Genomic DNA, 7,544 nt, shown 5'->3' on the forward strand with positions numbered 1-7,544 from the left:
GCGCTTTCCAGCAATATATAATAGTCCATACTTTGGCCAAGAATAGATGACGCAAACTGGCGTTCAACGCCAGCTCTCTGCCCAATTCTGGCGTCCAGCGCCAGAAAAGGATCCAAAACCAGAGTTGAACGCCCAAACTGGCACAAATGCTGGTGTTCAACTCCAAGAAGGACTTCTACACATGCAACACTCAAGCTCAGCCCAAGCACACACCAAGTGGGCCCCGGAAGTGGATTTATGCATCAATTACTTATTTCTGTAAACCCTAGTGACTGGTTTATTATAAATAGGACCTTTTACTATTGTATTAGATATCTTTGGACGCCTGGTTCTTAGATCAGAGGGGCTGGCCATTCGGCCATGCCTGGACCTATCACTTATGTATTTTCAACGGTAGAGTTTCTGCACTCCATAGATTAAGGTGTAGAGCTCTGCTGTTCCTCAAAGATTAATGCAAAGTACTACTGTTTTATATTCAATTCATCTTATTTCGCTTCTAAGATATTCATTCGCTCTTCAACCTGAATGTGATGAACATGACAATCATCATCATTCCCTATGAACGCGTGCCTGACAACCACTCCCGTTCTACCTTCGACTGAATGAGTATCTCTTAGATCTCTTAATCAGAATTTTCGTGGTGTAAGCTAGAATGATGGCGGCATTCAAGAGAATCCGGAAATTCTAAACCTTGTCTGTGGTATTTCGAGTAGGATTCAATGATTGAATGACTGTGACGAGCTTCAAACTCGCGATTGCTGGGCATAGTGACAGAACGCAAAAGGATAGTAAATCCTATTCCAGCATGATTGAGAACCGACAGATGAATAGCCGTGCCATGACAGGGTGCGTTGACCATTTTCACTGAGAGGATAGGATGTAAACCATTGACAAGGGTGATGCCTCCAGACGATTAGCCGTGCCGTGACAGGGCATTTGGATCATTTTCCCGAGAGAAGACCGAAAGTAGCCATTGACAATGGTGATGCATTACATAAAGCCAGCCATGGAAAGGAGTAAGACTGATTGGATGAAGACAGCAGGAAAGCAAAGGTTCAGAGGAACGATTGCATCTCCATACGCTTATCTGAAATTCTCACTAATGAATTACATAAGTATTTCTATCCCTATTTTATTAATTATTTTCGAAAACCCCATTACCATTTTATATCCGCCTGACTGAGATCTACAAGGTGACCATAGCTTGCTTCATACCAACAATCTCCGTGGGATTCGACCCTTACTCACGTAAGGTATTACTTGGACGACCCAGTGCACTTGCTGGTTAGTTGTGCGAAGTTGTGAACCATGGTATTGGCATCATGTTTTTGGCGCCATTACCAGGGAAAGAAAGAGCGATGAATTTTACATAATCAAAGTGTAATCACAATTTCTGCGCACCAAGTTTTTGGTGCCGTTGCCGGGGATTGTTCGAGTTTGGACAACTGACGGTTCATCCTGTTGCTCAGATTAGGTAATTTTCTTTTTGTTTTGTTTTCAAAAATTTTTCAAAAATATTTCAAAAATTTTTCCTTTGTTTTCGAAAAAAAAATATTTTTTTAAAATAAAAATGTTTTCAAAAATAAATTATTCTATGGCTTCAAAACTTTCAAGAATGAATTCTAGTGTTTCATGAAGCATGTTGAAGCCTGACTGGCTGTAAAGCCACGACTGTAGGGCATGTTAGGCTTGTCATGTCTGAGTTACATACTAAAGCTTGGCTGGCTATTAAGCCATGCCTGACCCTTTGATTGGAGCTTTAGAGCATAAGATTCCTGGAATTCATATTAAAAATTTTGAATCCTTATTTTTCTTTTTCATAATAATTTTCGAAAAAAAATACAAAAAAAATTAGAAAAGCATAAAAATCAAAAATATTTTTGTGTTCTTGTTTGAGTCTTGAGTCATGTTATAAGTTTGGTGTCAATTGCATGTGCATCTTGCATTTTTCGAAAATTCTCATGCATTCATAGTGTTCTTCATGATCTTCAAGTTGTTCTTGGTAAGTCTTCTTGTTTGATCTTTGCATTTGCATGTTTTGTGTCTTTTCTTGTTTTTCATATGCATTCTTGAATTCTTAGTGTCTAAGCATTAAAGAATTCTAAGTTTGGTGTCTTGCATGTTTTCTTTGCATTAAAAATTTTTCAAAAATATGTTCTTGGTGTTCATCTTGACATTCAAAGTGTCCTTGGTGTTCATCTTGACATTCATAGCATTCTTGCATGCATTCATTGTTTTAATCTAAAAATTTCATGCATTGCATCATTTTTCTTGTTTTTCTCTCTCATCATTAAAAATTCAAAAATAAAAAAATATCTTTCCCTTTTTCTCTCTTAAAATTTCGAAAATTAGATATGACTCTTTCAAAAATTTTTAAAAATCTAGTTGTTTTTATGAGTCAAATCAAATTTTCAATTTAAAAATATCATCTTTTTCAAAAATCAAATCTTTTTCAAAATTCTTAGTTATTTTCGAAAATTCCAAAAATATTTTTCAAAAATATTTTTCTTATTTTTATATCAAATTTTCGAAAATAACATAATCAATTAATGTTTTGATTCAAAAATTTCAAGTTTGTACTTACTTGTTAAGAAAGATTCAAACTTTAAGTTCTAGAATCATATCTTGTGATTTCTTATGAATCAAGTCATTAATTGTGATTTTAAAAATTCAAATCTTTTTCAAAAACTAATTTTTATCATATCTTTTCAAAAATATCTTCTCATCTTACCTTTTTCAAAAACTTGATTTCAAAATATCTTTTCTAACTTCCTAACTTCTTATATTTTCAAAATTTGTTTCAACTAACTAACTAACTTTTTGTTTGTTTCTTATCCTTTTCAAAACTACCTAACTAAATCTCTCTCTCTCTCTAATTTTTGAAAATATCTCCCTCTTCTTCAAAATTTATTTTTAATTAAACTAATTATTTTATTTTTATTTGAATTTTCGAAAAACTACTAACCTTTTTCAAAAACTATTTTCGAAAATCACTAACTCTTTTTCAAAAAAAATGTTTTTCGAAAATTCTTCTCCCTCATCCCCTTCTATTTATTTATTCATCTACTAACACTTCTCTTCATCTCACATCACTGCTCCTATCCTTACCTTTGTGTTTGGATTCTTCATTCTTCTTCACCCCTATTCTTTTTCTTCTTCTACTAACAATAAGGAACCTCTTTACTGTGACATAGAGGATTCCTCTTCTTTTCTTTTTCTCTTCTCTTTCTTATGAGCAGGGACAGAGAAAAAGGCATTCTTGTTGAAGCTGATCCAGAACCTGAAAGGACTCTGAAGAGAAAACTAAGAGAAGCTAAATTACAACAATCCAGAGACAACCTTATTGAAAATTTCGAACAAGTAAAGGAGATGGCAGCCGAACCCAACAACAATGCAAGGAGAATGCTTGGTGACTTTACTGCACCAAATTCCAATTTACATGGAAGAAGCATCTCCATTCCTACCATTGGAGCAAACAATTTTGAGCTGAAATCTCAGCTAGTTTCTCTGATGCAGCAGAACTGCAAGTTTCATGGACTTCCATCTGAAGATCCTTTTCAGTTCTTAACTGAATTCTTGCAGATCTGTGATACTGTTAAGACTAATGGAGTAGATCCTGAAGTCTACAGGCTCATGCTTTTCCCTTTTGCTGTAAGAGACAGAGCTAGAATCTGGTTGGACTCTCAACCCAGAGATAGCCTGAACTCTTGGGATAAGCTGGTCACGGCTTTCTTAGCCAAGTTCTTTCCTCCTCAAAAGCTGAGCAAGCTTAGAGTGGCTGTTCAAACCTTCAAACAAAAAGATGGTGAATCCCTCTATGAAGCTTGGGAAAGATACAAACAGTTGACCAAAAAGTGTCCTTCTAACATGCTTTCAGAATGGACCATCCTGGATATATTCTATGATGGTTTATCTGAGTTATCAAAGATGTCATTAGATACTTCTGCAGGTGGATCCATTCACCTAAAGAAAATGCCTGCAGAAGCTCAAGAACTCATTGACATGGTTGCTAATAACCAGTTTATGTACACTTCTGAGAGGAATCCTGTGAGTAATGGGACGCCTATGAAGAAAGGAGTTATTGAAGTTGATACTCTGAATGCCATATTGGCTCAGAACAAAATATTGACTCAGCAAGTCAATATGATTTCTCAGAGTATGAATGGAATGCAAGCTGCATCCAACAGTACTCAAGAGGCATCTTCTGAAGAAGAAACTTATGATCCTGAGAACCCTGCAATAGTAGAGGTGAATTACTTAGGTGAACCTTATGGAAACACCTATAACTCATCATGGAGAAATCATCCAAATTTCTCATGGAAGAATCAAAAGCCTCAACAAGGCTTTAATAATGGTGGAAGAAACAGGTTTAGCAATAACAAGCCTTTTCCATCATCCACTCAGCAACAGACAGAGAATTCTGAGCAAAATCCATCTAGCTTAGCAAATTTAGTCTCTGATCTATCTAAGGCCACTGTGAGTTTCATGAATGAAACAAGGTCTTCCATTAGAAATTTGGAAGCACAAGTGGGCCAGCTGAGTAAAAGGATCGCTGAAATCCCTCCTAGTACTCTCCCAAGCAATACAGAAGAAAATCCAAAAGAAGAGTGCAAGGCCATTGACATAACCAAAATGGCCGAACCCAATGAGGGAGAGGAGGACGTGAATCGCAAGGAGGAAGACCTCCTGGGACGTCCAGTGAGCAATAAGGAGCTTCCCTCTGAGGAACCAAAGGACTCTGAGGCTCATCTAGAGACCATAGAGATTCCATTGAACCTCCTTATGCCATTCATGAGCTCTGATGAGTATTCCTCTTCTGAAGAGAATGAGGATGTTACTGAAGAGCAAACTGCCAAGTTTTTTGGTGCAATCATGAAGATAAATGCCAAATTATTTGGCATTGATACTTGGGAAGTTGAACCTCCCTTGTTCATCAATGAACTAAGTGATCTGGATCAACTGACATTGCCTCAGAAGAGACAGGATCTTGGAAAGTTCATAATACCTTGTACCATAGACACCATGATATTTAAGGCTCTGTGTGACCTTGGTTCAGGAATAAATCTCATGTCTCTCTCTGTAATAGAGAAACTGGGAATCTATGGGGTGCAAGCTGCTAAAATCTCATTAGAGATGGCAGACAATTCAAGAAAACAGGCTTATGGACAAGTAGAGGACGTGTTAGTAAAGGTTGAAGGCCTTTACATCCCTGCTGATTTCATAGTCCTGGATACTGGAAAGGAAGAGGATGAATCCATCATCCTAGGAAGACCTTTTCTAGCCACAGCAAGAGCTGTGATTGATGTGGACAGAGGAGAATTGATCCTTCAATTGAATGAGGACAACCTTGTGTTTACAACTCAAGGATCTCTCTCTGCATCCATGGAGAGGAAGCAGAAGAAGCTTCTCTCAAAGCAGAGTCAAACAAAGCCCCCACAGTCAAACTCTAAGTTTGGTGTTGGGAGGCCACAACCAAACTCTAAGTTTAGTGTTGAACTCCCATATCCAAACTCTAAGTTTGGTGTTGGAGAGTCTCAACAAAGCTCTGCACATCTGTGAGGCTCTGTGAGAGCCCACTGTCAAGCTATTGACATTAAAGAAGCGCTTGTTGGGAGGCAACCCAATTTTTATTTATCTAACTATATTTTTCTTAGTTATATGTCTTTATAGGTTCATGATCATGTGGAGTCACAAAATAAACATAAAAATTGAAAATGGAATCAAAAACAGTAGAAGAAAAATCACACCCTGGAAGAAGCATCTGCCTGGCGTTCAACGCCAGAACAGAGCATGGTTCTGGCGCTGAACGCCCAAAATGGGCAGTATCTGGGTGCTGAACGCCCAGAACAAGCATGGTTCTGGCGTTCAACGCCAGAAATGGCCAGTAAATGGGCGCTGAACGCCCAAAATGGGCACCAACCTGGCGCTGAACGTCCAGAGTTGTGTGCAAGGGCATTTTACATGCCTAATTTGGTGCAAGGTTGTAATTCCTTGAACACCTCAGGATCTGTGGACTCCACAGGATCATCTCAGGATCTGTAGACCCCACAGGATCATCTCAGGATCTGTCGACCCCACAGGATCCCCACCTACCTCCAATCACTTCTTCTCACCCCTCTTTCACACAATCCCATAAACACTCTCCCCCAAAATCCTTCACCAATCACCTCAAACACTCTTCTCCATCACCTCTTCACCACTCACATCCATCCACTCTTCCCCATAAACCTACCTCATAAACTCCACCTACCTTCGAAATTCAAAATCAATTTCCCACCCAAACCCACCCTACATGGCCGAAACTTAACCCCCTCCCTCCCCTATATAAAGCCTTCCATTCTTCCTCATTTTCACACAACACAACCCTCTATACCCTTCTTGGCCGAAATACAACCCCTTCTCCCTCTCCTCCATTTCTTCTTCTTCTTCATCTATTCTTTCTTCTCTTGCTCGAGGACGAGCAATATTCTAAGTTTGGTGTGGTAAAAGTATAAGCTTTTTGTTTTTCCATTACCATTGATGGCACCTAAGACCGGAGAATCCTCTAGAAAAGGAAAAGGGAAGACAAAAGCTTCCACCTCCGAGTCATGGGAGATGGAAAGGTTCATCTCCAAAGCCCATCAAGACCACTTCTATGATGTTGTGGCCAAGAAGAAGGTGATCCCTGAGGTCCCTTTCAAACTCAAAAGAAATGAGTATCCGGAGATCCGACATGAAATTCAAAGAAGAGGTTGGGAAGTTCTAACAAATCCCATCCAACAAGTCGGCATCCTAATGGTTCAAGAGTTCTATGCTAATGCATGGATCACCAAGAACCATGATCAAAGTAAGAACCCGGATCCAAAGAACTATGTTACAATGGTTCGGGGGAAATACTTAGATTTTAGTCCGGAAAATGTGAGGTTGGCGTTCAACTTGCCAAACATGGAAGAGAACGCACGCCCCTACACAAGGAGAGTCAACTTTGATCAAAGGTTGGACCAAGTCCTCATGGACATATGTGTAGAAGGAGCTCAATGGAAGATTGACTCCAAAGGCAAGCCGGTTCAACTAAGAAGATTGGACCTCAAGCCTGTAGCTAGAGGATGGTTGGAGTTCATTCAATGCTCAATCATTCTCACTAGCAACCGGTCTGAAGTTACTATAGACCGGGCCATCATGATCCATAGCATCATGATTGGAGAAGAGGTGGAAGTTCATGAGATTATACCTCAAGAACTCTACAAGGTGGTTGACAAGTCCTCCACTATGGCAAGGTTAGCCTTTCCTCACCTCATTTGCCACCTATGCAATTCGGCTGGGATTGACATAGAGGGAGATATCCTCATTAAAGAGGACAAGCCCATCACTAAAAAAAAGATGGAGCAAGCAAGAGAGCCCATTCATGGAGCTCAAGAGGCGTATGAAGCTCATCACCATGAGATCCCGGAGATGCCTCAAATGCATTTTCCTCCACAAAACTATTGGGAGCAAATCAACACCTCCCTAGGAGAATTGAGTTCCAACATGGGACAACTAAGGGTGGAACATCAAGAGCACTCCAT

General features: G+C 39.2%; 1 non-coding gene across 1 annotated transcript; it reads right to left on the bottom strand.

Annotated features, from left to right (window-relative positions):
• Window positions 1-3,765: 3,765 nt before the first annotated feature.
• LOC112781245 (small nucleolar RNA R71) lies at window positions 3,766-3,873 on the bottom strand. Its single transcript, XR_003192033.1, has one exon. It is a non-coding gene; the product is annotated as a small nucleolar RNA R71 (small nucleolar RNA).
• Window positions 3,874-7,544: the final 3,671 nt, after the last annotated feature.

Source organism: Arachis hypogaea, chromosome 19, assembly GCF_003086295.3.
Source record: "Arachis hypogaea cultivar Tifrunner chromosome 19, arahy.Tifrunner.gnm2.J5K5, whole genome shotgun sequence".
Taxonomy (NCBI): domain Eukaryota; kingdom Viridiplantae; phylum Streptophyta; class Magnoliopsida; order Fabales; family Fabaceae; genus Arachis; species Arachis hypogaea.